Here is a 19,222-nt window from a genome sequence, read left to right as displayed (position 1 = left end):
GACTCCCCCATGAACCAAACTCAGGACGGTGAAAAGACTTATTTTTCGGCAGTCCCTTGGAGTCGAGGATGACTTGCTTCCAGACTAACATGAGTTCTAAGGCGACTGATGAGACCAATGCAGGATCTTTCGTCTCTGTCACAAGTGGGGCAGGTGGTGGTTGAAGGGACGGGTGGGTGGGATGCTTGGTTTGTTGTACGCTCCTTCCACTGTTTGTACTTGGCTTCCGCGTGCTCCCGACGAAGAGACTCAAGCGTGCAGACGCTATGGACGGACATGAGGAATAAAAGCATCTAAACTTGAAGATAGTGAACAAGGTACTGTAGAAAGGGAACTGCAAATGCTGCAATCATAGTTTTCAACTCACAGATGAAGGTATGCCAACGTTATTGCTGAAAGTGATACTCTGCTTTGTAGTGACACAGATGTGATTGTGTAAAGGTGTCACAATGAAGCTAATGTGAGGGGTCTTGTAACATTTGCATTGTCACGCTACGATAGTACAGGAAAGCTAATGGAGTATTACATGAGCCTTGCTGAATAGAACCTGGTAATAAAGTCTACTCATGTCATTTTAACAGAAAAGGATAACAGACACAACAGCGTCCACATCGTACTAGCAGGGGAAGTGATACAATGAAGGCCTTTGACCACATTTGAAGAAAGAATGTTAGCCTATATCACTACTGAGTGCAGTGAAAATCCTGTTCAGGAGATAGACGGGATACATGCTGGTATGTGTCAAATTCATGCTACCGTCTCCTGATCCGTGGAGCAGCGAACATGACGAGTTTAATGCCCTCACACAGAGAAATCAGTTTTCCAGATCACTACATCAAAACCCAATCGTCAATTGACAAAGTGAAGTGGGGCGCTTGTAAATTTTCCCTTCTACTTTCTTTAGTTCTGGTGATGCACGAGGCAGTGGAGCAGAGCTGGAACCAGAGCTGTACAGGACATCAGGGCACGCAAGAGTCCTCAGCTGCACTTGCAGCCAGCACCAGCCACATTCTACCAGTGTGAAGGACAGGAAGAAGCTCAATGAGGAAGCAAAGATAGAAAGTGAGGAAAGGAGTACAAGAGATGGGGGCTGTGGCACTGGCTGCCCTGCTGCATTGATTGGATTGGAGCACTTGGTCTGCCTGCCTTCTGAAAGTGATTGATTGATTGCATGAACAATATGGGAAATCCCTGGAGTTTATCTCCTCAATATTGGAATGAACGCATGGACAGTTATTTGGAATTAAACCCACTATTGGTAAGGCATCTGCACCATTCCTAAATAGCATGGTGTCCATTGAGGATGAGCAATTGACATCAGGAAGTCTCCCAGATGCACACTATACTGTCCTCCATCAGATCACTGTGCCTTGAGGTGAGACCTTCTGGCGGCAGCCTGTAAGCACAGGCTAGGGAACAGACAAACGGCCAAGGTGCAAGCACCTACTCCATGTTACGACTAGACCCCGCACAATTGAGTGAATGAAGCACAGGTGCCTCCTGGCACTGATGAAAGGATATCAAGGGCTGTCACCACTCCAGTCAGCGGCAACTCAGGGCTGGATTTTTCGGGGGAGCCAATGGGCATGATCGGTGTTGGGTCGGGTGGGAAAGTGTTTTATTCTCCAGCCAGTTGGGATCCCGCTGTGAATCCGGTGCCACGCGTCTTTACCAAATGTCGGGTTTATCAGCACTGAGCAGACCCGACACAATGCAGCGGGGGAGGCTGTAAAAATCATTGGTGGCTTGTTTACAGCCACTTAACAATGGGTTTTTCCCAGGTTTTTGAATTTGACAGGTTGCCCACTGGTTTCCCGCTGTGCCTAAACTTCGTCAGTGAAGCTGAGGTGGAAGGTCAGTGGCCATTGAATCTGCTGATGAGTTGACAGCTTCAAATATCAAGTCAAAGCTCCCAGCTTATGGAGAAATGTTCCCTTAACCACTATTTTCTCTAAACTGCATTTTCACCCTGGACTCAAGATGCTGCAAGTTTACACGTCTCTATCCAGTCTGACCTCATTAGCTCTCCCACCATTGACAGATCGTTTCTGTCATCTCTGCTTCACCTGCCATCTATTGCATCAGCATGTGTGACCTTGAAACTATCTCACCTTGGCCCTCAGAATCCCACTACGATCAGTCCCAACACCAGCAGCACCAGGCACACTAGCAACATCACCAACCTCCTCCGCAATCAACCGATGCTGCACAGGAAACATGGCATCAGCACCTGACCACATTGCTGCCCAGGATGCCAGGGATGGCCTCACCATGGCCAGATTTACTTCACTTCATGCTGTACACCCTGGTTGCCACATGATGTGCCAGGTTGGCACCACCCCACACCAACACCATAAAGCAATCCTGCAATGCCCAAGGCATTCCTTTCATGCTCATCACCATTGCAGGGTGTACCGTTATGTCTCACTATTCACTGCAACTCACTAAGCCACTTCTAAAGATGCACAGAAATCTGCCCAAGAACGCAATGTGGTGACAATAAAGGATTCAATGTGTGACACAACAATAATAACTTGTATTTATATCTGGCGTTTAACGTAGTGAAACGGCACAAGGCGTTTCACAGGAGTATTATGAGATAAAAATTTGACACCGCGCTGCATAAGTAGAAATTAGCGCAGGTGGAGGTATGTTTTAAGGACCATCTTAGAACATAAGAATATAAGAACTAGGAGCAGGAGTAGGCCATTTGGCCCCTTGAGCCTGCTCCACCATTCAATAAGATCATGGCTGATCTGATCATGGACTCAGCTCCACGTCCCTGCCCTCTCCCCATAACCCTTTCTAAGTCTTGAAGGAGGAAAGAGATCTAGAGGTGGAGAGGTTTAGGCAGGGAGTTCCAGAGCTTGGGGCCTGGACAACAGAAGGCTCGGCTACCAATGGTTGAGCGATTATAATCAAGAATGCTCAGGTGGGCTGAATTAGAGGAGCACAGACATCTCAGGGGGTTGTGGGGCTGGAGGAGATTACAGAGATAGGGAGGGGTGAGGCCATGGAGGGATTTGAAAATAATGACGAAAATTTTAAAATCGAGGCATTGCTTAACGAGAAGCCAATGTAGGTCATCAGGGGTGATGGGTGAGTGGGACTTGGTGTGAGTTAGGAAATGGGCAGCGAGCACAGGGGTGATGGGTGAGCGGGACTTGGTAAAAGTTAGGACACGGGTAGCAAATTAGCAAAAACTTTACATGAACATTGCACAAAACACCCAAGTGCCTACCCTTGTGTGTTGTTAGTTGATATGTTTGCACAAGGATGAGGGTGGTTGTGAGCGGTGGCTAGTGAGATGGGGATGGAATAATATAGAAATAGAGAGAGGGTGGATGGAGGTCCAAGGTAAGCTGCTGTGTGTAAGGATGTGCAGGAGTAGGGTAGGAAGGCAGAGTGATGGGAATTCGATGAGAGGCACAGCAGGATGAGGTTGAATGTGGCTTTGTGCTAATGTTTCATGATCTACTGAGATCATTGAAACAATTGTAGAACTGCACCCAGGTCCTTCTGGCCACATCCCTGCTTATGCCCTCCTCTGCAATGTGCAACCAGGCTATGTTGATCTCCGAGGGAGGTCGCTTCTTCCCATGGGAAGGGTGCTGTGCTATAAGCATATGGAGGGATTCACGGGAGAGCCTGGGTGCAGACCTGTGCCTTTGTGCAGTGCTTGTCAGTGTTTGCAGCACCTCAATGCTGTAGAACACTGACAGTACAAATGTCAAAAGAAAGTTGGCCATGGTCTCAATGAATGGCGTCACCAGACCCACTTCCTCCAATTGGTCAGAAATTGGGCGGGCTTAACCAGTCCAGTCCAGTAAGCTCATTTCAAAGGCTGGGTTGGAGCCAGCAGTGGGGTCGGGACCAGCTATCGACGTTGCCCACCAAGGTTTGTAAAATCCATCCCTCAGGGTCTGGGGAGCATCAGCAGTCCCTATCATTGGGCCCATCACTTAAAAAAGACTTGGATTTATATAGCGCCTTTCACGACCACCGGTCATCTCAAAGCGCTTTACAGCCAATGAAGTACTTTTGAAGTGTAGTCACTGTTGCAATGCAGGAAATGCAGCAGCCAACCTGCGCACAGTAAGCTCCCACAAATAGCACTGTGATAACGGCCAGGTAATCTGTTTTTGTTATGTTGATTGAGTGATAAATATTAGCCGGGACACCGGGGATAACTCCCTTGCTCTTCTTCAAAATAGTGTCGTGGGAGCTTTTACGTCCACCCGAGCGAGCAGACGGGGCCTCAGTTTGATGTCCAAAAGACGGCTCCTCCTACAATGCGGTGCTCCCTCAGCACACTCAGTCCCTGGAGTGGGACTTGAACCCAGAAGCTTCTGACTCAGAGGAGAGAGTGCTGCCCACTGAGCCACAGCTGACACTGTAAACCCCAGTATCATTCTGGTGAATCTGCGCTGCATCCCCTCCAAGGCCAATATATCCTTCCTGCAACACCGATATTTTTTGTTCAATGATTTTTATACTTAGGCGAGTACATAGATACAGCAAAGGACACCATATCCACCACTACATTGAAGTAAATAATAGTAAGCGAATCACAAAAACATCTTTCATCGATAATAAATATGCTACTGGGGTCAACAAAAGATGAATACAAATATATTGTTTCATTAAAACAGTGTGAAGAAAATGGGAGTCACAGTTGACTTTCAAAAAGAGAAAATGGAAGACCTTTTAAACACTGGCAGGCCTCCCTGAACAGGTTACAATGATCTCCCACACATCTCCGTCAGCCTGCGGTGCTTAGTTTCCTGCCGCCGTTTGGTTGGCAAGTTCCCACCATTCCTGCCAACCTTCCAACCCAAGGCTCCGTTGATGGCGACTTGGGAATGGGCCAATGCCCGACTGAAGAATCCAAGCATCAGAAGCAGTCAGACAGGGTAGATGCTGAGAGGATGTTTCCCCTCGTGGGGGAATCTAGAACTAGGGGGCATAGTTTCAGGGTAACGGGTCACACATTTAAAATGGAAATGAGGAGGAATTTCTTCTCTGAGGGTTATGAATCTATGGAATTCTCTGCCCCAGCGAGGTGTGGAGGTTGGGCCATTGAATATATTTACGTTGTCTATCTGTAAAGTGTGCACTCGCATGTTCCGCCACCTTGGAGCGCATCCTCTGAAGTCCCAAAGGATCCCAGCATCCCTTGGGAGCACTGTATATAAGCCAGCCCCTAAGGCCTGTTCCTCACTCTGGAGTGTATTAATAAAGACTGAGGTCACTGTTACTTTAACCTCCCTATGTGCAGTCTCATCCGTGTTAGGAACACAACAACTGGCGACGAGTACACGAATCCAACGCAAAGATGCAGCAAACTGTGGGCATCCTGGAGAAGTTCTCGGAGGGTGAGGACTGGGAAGTCTATGTCGAACAGCTCGTCCAGTACTTTATAGCCAACGAGCTGGACGGAGAAGGAAGCGCTGCAAAAAGGAGAGCGGTCCTCCTCACGGTATGCGGGGCACCGACCTACAGCCTCATGAAGAATCTTCTGGCTCCGGTGAAACCCACCCATAAGTTGTATGAGGAGCTGTGTACACTGGTTCGGGAGCATCTTAACCCGAGAGAAAGCATGTTGATGGTGAGGTATCGGTTCTATACATACCAGTGATCTGAAGGTCAGGAAGTGGCGAGCTAAGGCGACTTGCAGGACAATGTGAGTTTGATGGCTACCTGGAGAAAATGCTCAGAGACTTTTTTGTACTGAGCATTGGCCACGAGATCATCCTACGAAAACTTTTGACTGTAGAGACACCGACCCTCAGTAAGGCCATTGCGATAGCACAGGCATTTATGTACACCAGTGATAACACCAAATAAATCTCTCAGCACACAAGTGCTAGCAATGTTCATAAATTAACTGGAATTGTGTTTGCGAGCAGAAATGTACAGGGCAGAAACCAAGAGTCTGCAACTACCAGCAGGCCCCAGGTGACCCAGATAACTCAGATTCCGCAACAAAGGATGAATGCAAGGCAATTCATACCTTGTTGGCGTTGTGGAGGCTTCCATTCAGCCTATTCATGCTGCTTCAAAGGGTATGTTTACAAGAGCTGTGGAACAATGGGACACCTTCAACGTGCTTGCAGAGCTGCAAGCTCTGTAAAACCTGCTAACCACCACGTGGCACTGGAAGATCGATCCATGTTGGATTAAAGCAATGTTGAGCCTCAGAGAGAGGAGGCAGATGCTGAAGTACACGGGGTGCACACATTTTCGACAAAATGTCCACCTATACTGCTAATTGTAAAATTGAATGGCTTACCCGTAGCCATGGAACTGGAAACTGGCGCTAGCCAAACCATCATGAGTAAAAAGATGTTTGAGAGACTGTGGTGCAACAAGGCACTCAGACCAGCCCTGAGCCCCATCCACACGAAACTGAGCATGCACACCAAAGAGCTTATCACTGTCCTGGGCAGCGCCATGGTCAAGGTCACCTACAAGGGCACGGTGCATGAACTGCCACTCTGGATTGTTCTGGGCGAAGGCTCCACACTGCTTGGAAGGAGCTGGCTGGGCAAATGCCACTGGAACTGGGATGACATCTGAGCGCTATCACATGTTGATGAGGGCTCATGTACCCAGGTTCTTAACAAATTTCCTTACCTTTTTGAGAAAGGCATTGGAAACTTTTCTGGGGCAAAGGTGCGGATCAACTTGGTCCCAGAGGCATGACCCATTCACCACAAGGCGCGAGCAGTACCTCACATGATGAGGGAGAGAGTGGAAATCGAGCTGGACAGGCTGCAACGTGAGGGCATCATCTCCCCAGTGGAATTTAGCGAGTGGGCCAGCCCGATTGTTCCAGGACTCAAAAGTGATGGCATGGTCAGGATTTGCGGCGATTATAAAGTAACTATTAATCGTTTCTCGCTACAGGACCAATACCCGCTACCGAAGGCAGATGACCTATTTGCGATGCTGGCAGGAGGCAAGACGTTCATCAAGTTCAACCTGACTTCGGCCTACATGACGCAGGAGCTAGAGGAGCCTTCGAAGGGTCTCACCTGCATCAACACGCACAAGGGACTGTTCATCTACAACAGATGCCCGTTTGGAATTCGGTCGGCTGCAGCGATCTTCCAGAGAAACATGGAGTGCCTACTCAAGTCGGTACCATGCACGGTGGTTTATCAGGACGACATATGGGTCACGGGTCGGGACACCGTCGAGCACCTACAAAACCTGGAGGAGGTCCTCCAGCGACTGGATCGCGTAGAGCTGCGGCTGAAGAGGTCGAAATGCATCTTCATGGCAACAGAAGTGGAGCTTTTGGGGAGAAAGATCGTGGCGGACGGCATTCGGTCCACAGACGCCAAGACAGAGGCTATCAGGAACGCGTCCAGGCCACAGAACGTCACGGAGCTGCGGTCATTTGTGGGACTCAACTGTTTTGGTAACTTCCTACCGGGGTTAAGCACCCTCTTAGAGCCCCTACATGTGTTATTGCGTAAAGGTGAGAACTGGGTATGAGGAAAAAAACAAGTAATTGCTTTTGAGAAAGCCAGAAACATTTTATGCTCCAACAAGCTGCTTGTATTGTAGAAACCGTGTAAAAGACTTGTGCTAGCATGTGATGCGTCGTCGTACGGAGTCGGGTGTGTATTACAACAAGCTAACATTGCGGGGAAGTTGCAACTTGTCGCCTATGCTTCCAGGAGCTTGTCGAAGGCCGAGAGGGCCTACAGCATGATTGAGAAAGAGGCATTAGCGTGTGTGTTCGGGGTAAAGAAAATGTACCTGTTTGGCCTCAAATTTGAGCTGGAAACCGATCACAAGCCCCTCATATCCCTATTCGCTGAAAACAAGGAGATAAATACTAATGCCTCAGCCCGCATACAAAGGTGGGCACTTGCGCTATCAGCGTATAACTATACCTTCCGCCACAGGCCAGACACTGAGAACTACCATTGCCCACCATGGGGGTGGGAATGGCGCAGCCTGCAAACTTCTTGATGGTGGCGCAGCCCGCAGATTTGTTGTTGGTCATGGAAGCGTTTGAAAATGATAAATCACCTGTCACGGCCCGCCAGATTAGGACTTGGACCAGCCATGATTCTCTGCTGTCCCTAGTAAAAAACTGAGTACTGCATGGGAGCTGGGCCAGCATCCCCGTTGAAATGCAAGAGCTAATCAAGCCGTTCCAGCGGCGAAAGGACGAGCTGTCCATTCAGGCAGACTGCCTGTTGTGGGGTAAATGCGTAGTGCTACCAAAAAAGGGCAGGGAGACGTTCATCTTGGATCTCTACAGCACACACGCGGGTATAGTAATGATGAAAGCGATAGCCAGATCCCACGTGTGGTGGCCCGGTATCGATTCTGACTTAGAGTCCAGTGTAAGGCAATGCAGCGTGTGTGCTCAGTTGAGCAACGCGCCCAGAGAGGCACCACTAAGTTTGTGGTCCTGGCCCTCCAGACCATGTTCGAGGATCCATGTCAACTATGCGGGTCCGTTTTTCGGTAAAATGTTCCTGGTGGTGGTGGATGCTTTTTCAAAATGGATTGAATGTGAAATAATGTCGGGAAGCACTGCCACCGCCACCATTGAAAGCCTGAGGGCCATGTTTGCCACCCACGGCCTGCCTGACATACTACCAGTGCCGAATTTAAAGAATTCATGACCTGCAATGGGATCAAACATGTCACCTCGGCCCCGTTTAATCCAGCCTCCAATGGACAGGCAGAGCAGGCAGTACAAACAATCAAACAGAGCCTTAAACGAGTCACAGAAGGCTCACTCCAAACCAGCCTGTCCAGAGTACTGCTCAGCTACCGCACGAGGCCCCATTCACTCACAGGGGTGCCCCCGGCTGAGCTACTCATGAAAAGGACACTTAAAACCAGACTCTCGCTGGTTCACCCCAACCTGCATGATCAGGGAGAGAGCAGGCGGCAACAACAAAATGTAAACAATGGTCGCACCACTGTGTCACGAGAAATTGATCTGAATGACCCTGTGTATGTGCTAAACTATGGACATGGTCCCAAGTGGATCGCGGGCTTGGTGATAGCTAAAGAAGGGAGTAGGGTGTTTGACTGCAAACTGGACAATGGACAAATTTGCAGAAAGCACCTAGACCAAATGAAGCTGTGGTTCACAGACTGCCCTGAACAACCCACAGCAGACACCACCTTTTTCGAGCCCTCAACACACACCCAAAGGATCAACGACACCACGCTGGACCAGGAAATTGAACCCACCACACCCAACAGCCCAGCAAGGCCAGGCTCACCCAGCAGCCCTGCAGGGCCAACAACACGCCAGCCCAGCGAGGGCACAGCCAACGCACCAGAACAGACATTTGTACCGAGGCGGTCCACCAGGGAAAGAACGGCTCCCGACCGCCTCACCTTGTAAATAGTTTTCACTTTGACTTTGGGGAGGAGTGATGTTGTGTATCTGTAAAACATGTACTCCCATGTTCCGCCACCAGGGAGCGCATCCCCTGAAGTCCCAAGGGATCCCAGCATCCCTTGGGAGCACTGTATATAAGCAGGCCCCTAAGGCCTGTTCCTCACTCTGGCGTGTCTTAATAAAGACTGAGGTCACTGTTACTTTAAACTCCCTGTGTGCAGTCTCATCTGTGTTAGGAACACAACAATTTAAGGCAGAGATAGATAGATTTTTGAACGATAAGGGAGTCAATGGTTATGCGGAGCAGGCAAGGAAGTGGAATTGAGGCCAAGATCAGATCAGCCATGATCTTATTGAATGGCAGAGCAGGCTTGAGGGGCCAAATGGCCTACTCCTGCTCCTATTTCTTATGTTCTTGTGTTCTTATTACTTGAGCACCCTGGAAGCTTGTTCGAGGAGCACCATCCTTCTAGTGTGGGCAGCACTTCATTTTTGCTGGAGTTTGAAGCAAAATAAGTTATTTATTTAAGTTTGTGGTACTTAGTTAATGAATCTTCCCCTTTATAGTGCGACCCATTTGGGCACCACAGCCTTACTTGAGACATCGACTTGGCACACGTCCGATTGCAGTAAAGTTAAAGGTTTATTAGAAACGTACGCATGCAAAGCAAATGCACAATTGAAGCATTATAAGCAATTACATTACAGGAGATTACTTGTTACACTGCACAACTTTGTGAGTCAGTGCCTTTGCACAATACATGTTATGGAAAGCACTGACGATTTAGGTGGCTAACAGAGTGAGTGTCTTGTGGACTTTCGGAAGATTGCCACATGTATGCCTTACTCTGCTGAGAGTGTACATTTGTCCAACTTGGTAGCATCTTATGCACTTGGCATGAAATTCAAGCTCCCGGCAACAAAGTGGGCTGTGAATGCGGAGGCTATGATTGACTGCAGGAGGCCTCGTCTGTGTGTGGGTTTGGGTGGGAAATGTTGGTGAGAAAACATTCACCTCCCTTGGAAAGCACACTGCTTCACCGAATGCAGCCTGCTGTTACATGGGAATATTTGTTCCTTTCTGCGAATGAGTATAGTAAGTTATTTTTTCATTTACTTTAATGTCACTTTTAAATGGTTGGATAGTTTTGAGGGAATTTACAAAGACAAAAGAACAGATTTCCTCAATAGTTTATATGCTACGTCCGCTTGAAAGTACTCCCTTCCATCTTACTTAGATTTTCCATCTTTAAAAACAAAATTCTAACATGGTGAACTTCAATTCTTACCTATAACAATTATTAATGAAGTAAGCCAATGTGACCAAAGACTGCTCTGCCCGACAATGATTGTCTTGTGTTAAAACAGTCATTGTCAAACAACAGTTTGTGTTGATTTGAACTGGGTTTTTTTTAAAACTCATTCATGGGATGTGGGCATCGTTGATAAGCCAGCATCTATTGCCCATCCCGACTCGCCCTTGAGAAGGTGGCGGTGAGCCACCTTATACAACTGAGTGGCTTGCTAGGCCACTTCAGAGGGCAGTCAAAAGTCAACCACATTGCTGTGGGTCTGGAGTCACATGCAGGCCAGACCGGGTAAGGATGGCAGATTTCCTTCCCTAAAGGACATTAGTGAACCAGATGGGTTTTTAAACGACAATCGGGTAGTTTCATGGTCACCATTACTGATACTAGCTTTTTATTCCAGATTTATTTAATTAATTGAATTTAAATTCCCAGCAGCCATGGTGGGATTTGAACTCACGTCTCTGGATCATTAGTTCAGGCCTCTGGATTACTTGTCCAGTAACATAACCAATATATACACACATCATCAATAGTGTCTAGGGATATGTGTGTGTGTGTGTGTGTGTGTGTGTGTGTGTGTGTGTGTATATTATATATATATATATATATATATATATAGAGATTAACAGAAGGAAATTACTTTGCACAAGTATTGTCCCTGATTACATAGATGTCTGCCTTCAGTACTTGTTGAATGTTGCTTGACCAACTGATACTGTACAGTTAAATGTTAAAATATAGTTAAAAACAACTGTCAACTGAAGATTGTTACAACTCTGAAATCACAAATTCTGCCTCAAAGGCAATTTATTCAAATCAAAATATGAAATTGTACTGGAGAAAGGATTAATATATGATGTGTTTTCTGGTGAATTCCTTCCTATATTGAAGTTTGGTGCTGCAAGGCATTTTGAACATAGCAAATGCAAACTGTAAATGCTTATTAATTTGTGATTAATATATCACAGATGTTATACTTTACACATCAGTAAATGTGCATCATCTTGCTAACTGCTGTTGAACCCACAGGCATTCCTTCTGCAGTTCTAATTCTTGATTTTTAAATCTCTGGAGCACATTCTATATTTTAGGTCACTCTTCAAATTATGGGCTTTATTCGGTGACAGCTCTTTCCATAATGCATTCCATACTAATTCTGGTTATGTTCTCATTTATTTTCAATAGAAACAGTCATTTAAAATAAAGAAAAAAGATTGCATTTATATAGTGCCTTTCACGACCACCGGACGTCTCAAAGAAGACAATGAAGTACTGTTTGAGTGTAGTCACTGTTGTAATGTGGGAAACGCGGCAGCCAATTCTGCACACAGCTAGCTCCCACAAACAGCAATGTGATAATGACCAGATAATCTGTTTTTGTTGCATTGATTGAGGGATAAATGTTGGCCAGGACACCGGAGATAACTCCCCTGCTCTTCTTCCAAATAGTGCCATGGAATCTTTTACGTCCACTTGAGAGAGCAGATGGGGCCTCGGTTTACCATCTCATCTGAAAGATGGCACCTGCGGCACTACAGCGCTCCCTCAGCACTGCACTGGAGCATTTGTCTAGAATTATTTTGTGCCCAAGTCCCTGGAGTGGGTGTTAAACCCACAACCTTCTGACTCAGAAGCAAGAGTGCCACCCACTGAGCCACAGCTGAAACTATAAGCTTCAAATGAAAGCAAACCTCCTGGTTAATGAACACATGGGACAGGGACTCCCTCATCTTCAGTTCGACACTATTACATATGGGGAGAATTTTCATCTTCACCGCCTGGGTACTAATCTGGCAGAGTGACTTGCCCACCCTTTCTGGAACTCGTCTAAATTTCAACCCATTCCACTCCCAGTATCTCAGGAAAATACCTCAGGTAGTTCATGCGGGCTGGTCCCATGCGTTCATCAATCAGGATGTTTGCTGTTACAGGTTGATCGACCGAAATCCGGAGTTCCGAAATCCGGAAAGTGTTCCGAAATCCGGACATTTTTTTTTAAACTAATTCCCGCTGTGAGGGGGATAAACACCCCAAAAAATTTCAAAGAGTGGAATAGTACAAAACACTTGCCTACTAACTCGCTGAAAAAGAATTTAATAATAAAAACTTTAACTTACCTTTTTCACCGGTCTTCAACGCAGGTTTTTCCCGGCCGCTGACTTCCTGCCGCCGTCCCTCCGACGCCAAACGCCCGCCGTCCTGCTGACCCTCCGCACCGCCAATCCTCTGCCCCGTCGCCCTCCCCGTTCTGCCGACCCTCTACTCCGGCGCCAACCCCCACCATCCCTCCTGCTCTGCCCAGGCGTTTCCAGATTCTGGACATCGTAAAGACGTTCCAAAATCTGGAAATAACCGAAATCCGGAACGGCCTCGGTGGCGAGGTTTCCGGATACTCTACCTGTGTTACCTTAGAAAATAAGAGCCTGAATGGAGTAGAGGAGCAATGGAATCTCTGAGTACAGATACATAAATCACTAAAAGCAGCAACGCAGTTTATAAGGTCGTTAAAATAAAGCAAAGGGGTTCATTCCTCGGGAAATAGAATTGAAAAGCAGAGAAGTTATGTTAAATTTGTATAGAATCATAAAAATATAGAAATTTACAGCACGGAAGGAGGCCATTCCGGCCCATCGTGTCCATGCCGGCCGACAAAAAGCTATCCAGCCTAATCCCACTTTCCAGCTCTAGGTCCGTAACCCTGCAGGTTACAGCACTTCAAGTGCACATCCAAGTACTTTTTAAATGTGGTGAGGGTTTCTGCCTCTACCATCCTTTCAGGCAGTAAGTTCCAGACCCCCACCACCCACTGGCTGAAAAAAATTCCCGTCAAAATCTCTTACCAATTACTTTAAATCTATGTCCCCTGGTTATTGACCCCTCTGCTAAGGGAAATAGGTCCTTCCTATCGACTCTATCCAGGCCCCTCATAATTTTATATACCTCAATAAGGTCTCCCCTCAGCCTCCTCTGGTCCAAGGAAAACAAACCCAGCCTATCCAATCTTTCCTCATGAGGGGTGAAATTATAGAGATCTTTAAGATTATGAAAGGGATTGCAAGGGGTAGATGTAGACTATGTTTCCACTTGTGGAGAGACCAAAACTGGGGACCACAAATGTAAGATAGTCACAAATAAATCCAATCAAGAATTCAGGAGAAACTTTTTTTTACCCAGAGTGGTAAGAATGTGGAACTTGCTATCACAGGGAGTAGTTGAGGTGAATAGCATAAATGCATTTAAGGGGAAGCTAGATAAACACATGAAGAAGAAAGGGAAGAAAGACTTGCATTTATATAGTGCCTTTCATGACCACCGGACGTCTCAAAATGCTTTACAGCCAATATGATACTTTTTGAAGTGTAGTCACTTCTGTAATGTAGGAAACATTAGCATAATATAGAAAGGAATAGAAGGATATGCTGATAGGGTTAGATGAAGAGGGGTGGGAGGAGGCTTGTGTGGAGTATAAACATCAGTCTGTGCCAGTTTCTGTGCTGTACATTCTATATAATTTATCGGTTTCAAAATAGATTGCATTTTGTTTCAACATTTTTTTTAATTTGTAAAATTACAACAATCTCCATGAAATAATTGAGCCAAGCACACTATCATGACTGATTGGTGCAACCTTCAGTACCCGAACTTATTTTGCAACAGGCAGCTAAGTCACTATAAGCAGGAGTTTCTGAAGTATTTGAAGATTAATGTTGACTATAGTCTCCTAATCGGCTCTACTGGGAACTGCGACGAAAGCAGTCTGCTTTATCTCTTAGCCTCAAGAAAGATAGAAGGAAGTTGCAAGTTATTCACAAGGAGGGGAAGATGGAACATTCTTCACTGCCAATTAAGTTATCATTTTTAGACTCCCTCGATGGTTCAACAGGTTTACCCAACCAGTTGCTGATCCATGCAGGTAGAAAGTTTCCAGCTCCAATTTGTGATAAATTAGACAATCTCAATTGGGGTGGATGTCAGGGTGACACAACAGATCTCTGCTCCTCGCTGTTTGGAGAAATTGGCAGTTCTTATGACTGTGTTAGTGATTTGCCAATACAGTGATTCCTGAATTCAGGAGAAAATGATACACTTCAGCTTTTTTTTTTTCCCCCATGAAGAGACACATTTTTCAACACATTATTTCCATGCTTGGCCTTCTTTAAAAAGCCTCACGTCAAATACTTTGAGAGACGTTCAGCAAAATGATACCACTAATCGGCCGCAGTCTACCAACTTTGTTGCCGTCTTAAAGAATTCCAGTAAAGTCGTGAAGCACGAGCTATTGCTTCTAAAACCACTCTTTGGGTGAACATTGCTTGCACCACAACAATGTTCTCAAGCATTTTCCCTGCTACAATTGTTATCTTAACTGGGTTGTAATTTTCTCGATCAGGCCTCACTTTTTTTGAATGTCTGTATAACATCTGCTGTCCTTCAGCCCGCAGGCATAGATCCTACGGTTATGAATCTCCTAAAAATCTTAACCATAGCCTCAGCCATTTCCTCTTTGCATTTCTTTGAGGATTCTAATAACTTAAACAAAGCTCCCACTGCTCTGCCTCACCAATGTGCTTCAATCTCGACGCCACTCTTTTACCACGTGTGTGAACTTCTTTGTTCCCTCAGCAGCTCTCTCTATAAGTTAAGTATGATTACCAATTGTGGCCATATTTGTGTGTGTGCCAGTTCCCACTTAGGTTCGGGTTGAAACTAGACTATATTATCCAATGGGTCAATGCCACTAGTGAAATGGCAGCTGAAGGTATTTCATTCAAATGCGTTAAGTGCCCATACATAGGTACTTGCATTGGAATGTCAATGTGCTCATGTTTGTACAGGTAAGTCAAATTCATGGGCTCCTGCATCTCATGTGTCCCATACTTCAAGACTCATGAAACTGTTTATTTAGAACAATAACTTGTGTTTATGTAGCGCCTTTACCGCAATAAAATGTCCCAAGGCTCTTCATAGGAGCGTTATCAAACAAAATTTGACAGTGAGCCACATATTCGGGCAGATGACCAAGAGCTTGGTGAAAAGGGTAGGTTCTCAGCAGCAATTTAAAGGAGGAATGAGAGGTACCAAGGCGGAGAGGTTTAGGGAGGGAGTTCCAGAGCTTAGAGCCTAGTCAGCTGATGGTGCAGCAAATAAAATCGGGGATGCTCAAGAGGTCAGAATTGAGGAGCACAGATATCTCGGAGGATTATGCGGCTGGAGGAGGTTACAGAGATAGGGAGGGGCGAGGCCCTGGAGGGATTTGAAAACAAGGATGAGAATTTTGAAATCAAGGTGTTGCTTAACAGAGAGCCAGTGTAGGTCAGAGAGCACAAGGGTGATGGGTGAACAGGATTTGGTACAAGACAGGATAAGGGCAACAGAGTTTAGGATGACCTTGTGTTTCTGGAGGGTGGAAGATGGGAGACCAGCCAGGAGTGCATTGGAATAGTCAATTCTAGAGGTAAAAAGGCATGGATGAGGGTTTCAGCAGCACGTGAGCTGAGGCAGGAGCAGAGTCGGGCAATGTTACAGAATTGGAAATAGGTGGTCTTAGTGACAGCACGGATATGTGGTCAGAAGCTCATCTCGCAGTCACTTTGACACCAAGATTGCGAACAGTCTGGTTCAGCCTCAGATAGTTGCCAGGGAGAGGGATGGAGTCAGTTACGAGGGAACGGAGTTTCTGACAGGGACCGAAGGCAATGGCTTCAATCTTCCCAACATTTAGTTGGAATAATTTCTGCTCATCCAATACTGGATGTCGGACAAGAAGACAGATAATTTAGAGGCCATGGAGGGGTCGAGAGAGAGGTGGTGGTGAGGTAGAGCTGGGTGTCATCAGCGTATATGTGGAAACTGACACTGTTTTTGGATGAGGTTGCCAAGGGACTGTGGGTAAATGAGAAATATGAGGGTTCAAGGATTTAGAAGAAACTGCAGTAAAACGTCTTTTGGCCGTTAATTTACTCATTTAGTTAACAGAATGAATTTCCTGTTGCTGTGAAAATTTTGCTTTCAAACATGACGGATAGTTTATTCATATTTCACGTATATTTCGCATGTACATTTCCAGAAGTCTTTTTCAAGCATAGTATAATGTATAGATTTAATTTCCAATCATACTTCTATTAATCATGTTTAATGTTAATATGTCCTAGAAATACGCAGGCTTCAGAAGTATGACTACAATTCTGATCAGCAATCTGAGGCATCACGTCCCTCCCCTTCAGTTAAAAGGGAGGGCCGTTGCAAACTCTGCAGTTTTGTTCAGTTAGGCCACTGGGCCACCAGGGAGGGTTTTGACTGGGCCAGCGGACTGACAACCAAAAGAGGGTGCCAGGCTGCCTTTTGATGGCCCGGTTGAAACCCGGGGGCATAATTGTTGGCCCGACCTGGCAGTTGGCAGACAATAAAAAGTAATATGGCGGCCGCAGCAGTGCGACCTCCCCTTTAAGGGCGGACACGACGCCCATCGGAGAAAGCTGTCAGTGGCACCAACCGGCAGCAGAAAGGGTGTCTCTGACGGTCGGTAAAGGGTCGGCGTGTGCCCGAGGCGGCAGGAAAACGGTCGGAGTGGAAATCCGTTCCCGCCGCTTCCGGCCTGGGGGCAATTTCTGAAGGGTTGGTCCATCCGTCTGCCCTCAGGCGGTAAGGCCTCTCCGTTCCATTCCCGCCTCTTAGATGCGACAATGGAACTTATGGAGGAGGGCAATTTCGGCCTCTTTAAGTCCTAAGACAAGACAAGCAGGTCCATTCAATAGTGAATAAAAACAGAAAATGCTAGAAACCTCAGCAGGTCAGGCAGCATCTGTGAAGAGAAAGCAGAGTTAACGTTTCGGGTCGATGACCCTTCGTTAGAGTGTTCGGAAAGAACAGATTCTTAACCAGCACTGAAAAGGAGAGGGGAAGAAAGAACAAAAGAGAAGATCTGTGATAGGGTGGAAGACAGGAGAGATTAGGGAGACAAAAGGGATAATGGGCCGAATTCAAATGCTAATGCCAGGAGTTAGAAAAACATTAGTCAAGATAGGGTGTGAATGGCGGGATAATGACCAGCTGCCATTAGAGACTCGGAGAAAAAAAAGAAACAGGCTCGGGGGTGGGGGGGGCTGCGGGGGCAGCGGGGAAGGAAGTCAAAGATCGTCAGCGGCTACGCTCTGAAATTGTTGAACTCGATGTTGAGTCCAGAAGACTGTAAAGTGCCTAAACGAAAGATGATGCGCTGTTCCTCAAGCATGCGTTGAGCTTCGTTTGAACAGTGTAGGAGACCGAGGACGGAGAGGTCAGAGTGAGAATGGAGTGGAGAATTAAAGTGACAGGTGACCGGAAGCTCAGGGTCACACTTGTGTTCTGACGTTTCCGCAAAGCGGTCACCCAATCTATGCTTGGTCTCCCGAATGTAGAGGAAACTACATCATGAGCAACGAATACAGTGTACTAAATTGAAAGAAGTACAAGTAAATCGTTGTTTCACCTGGAAGGAGTATTTCGGGCCTTGGATAGTGGGAGGGGAGGAGAATAAAGAGCAGGTGTTGCATCTCCTGCACTTGCACGGAAAGTTACCATGGGAAGTGGAGGGGATGCTGGGGGTGACTGTGGAATGGACCAGTGAGTCGCACAGGGAGCAGTCCCTTTGGAATGCTGAGAGGGGCGGGGAGGGGGGGGGGGGCGATGTGATTGGTGGTGGGATCACGCTGGAGGTGACGGAAATGGCGGAGGATGATCCGTTGAACGTGGAGGCTGGTGGGGTGAAAGGTGAGGACAATAGTGTGCCATTTCTGTATCTGACATCTTCTGTTGGTAGGCTCCAGAAACACAGTAGCCAGTGTTTTCTGCTGATATTGCAGGAATCCCACTGAAAATGCGGTAGTTATCCTGACCCCGGAAAATTAGCCAGGATCAGAGGCACATCACTGGGGCTGGTGGAATTCCCACTTTGCTGAAGGTGCGCCAGCGTTCCACCAAACTTGGAACTCCTGCCCATTGTTGAATAGCAGAAACTGAGTACTGCAATGAGGCATTCAGTATTTACAGACACTTCCTGTTGGACTTCAGGCAGATATGTCCTGCTGGTCCTAGAATTCATACTACTGGAATTTTTGAATCCTCATCCTCGACAGTGGGCAGAAAGTTTCAAGTTCCTTTGTTGTGTTGCTGGATTAACATCCAGCAGTATTCCAGTCGCATTGCTCGATGAAGGCAGAGATGGAACTCTCCCTGGTTCTTGTCACAACAATACCTGAAAATAAAATCTCTCATTTATTCATTATTCATTCAGTGCCCATCAACTGACACTGACATGAATTCCAACATTGAGTTAAGGACGAGGAACTCAAAATGTCTCATCATGTTTATCAAATCTTCCTACAGCGTGTTCCCAAGAGATCGTGCTCACGGAAACACAAGGAACACCACATCTGAGTAAGAATAAATACACCGAAAGCTCACCTAACACACTATTTCTGAGATTTTTATTCATTTACAATATGCAATGTGTGCCAATATTTGAAAACTGCCTTTTGTATTGGAGTAG

At 46.5% G+C, this 19,222-nt stretch overlaps 1 protein-coding gene across 9 annotated transcripts in view; it reads right to left on the bottom strand.

Moving 5' to 3' along the window:
• LOC139270224 (receptor-type tyrosine-protein phosphatase delta-like) overlaps nt 1–19,222 on the bottom strand; it is a 2,930,110-nt gene that overhangs the window by 666,955 nt on the left and 2,243,933 nt on the right. The window lies entirely within an intron of this gene.

The sequence above is a fragment of the Pristiophorus japonicus genome, chromosome 1 (genome assembly GCF_044704955.1).
Source record: "Pristiophorus japonicus isolate sPriJap1 chromosome 1, sPriJap1.hap1, whole genome shotgun sequence".
Classification (NCBI taxonomy): domain Eukaryota; kingdom Metazoa; phylum Chordata; class Chondrichthyes; family Pristiophoridae; genus Pristiophorus; species Pristiophorus japonicus.
This window is presented reverse-complemented; position numbering and strand designations above follow the sequence as displayed.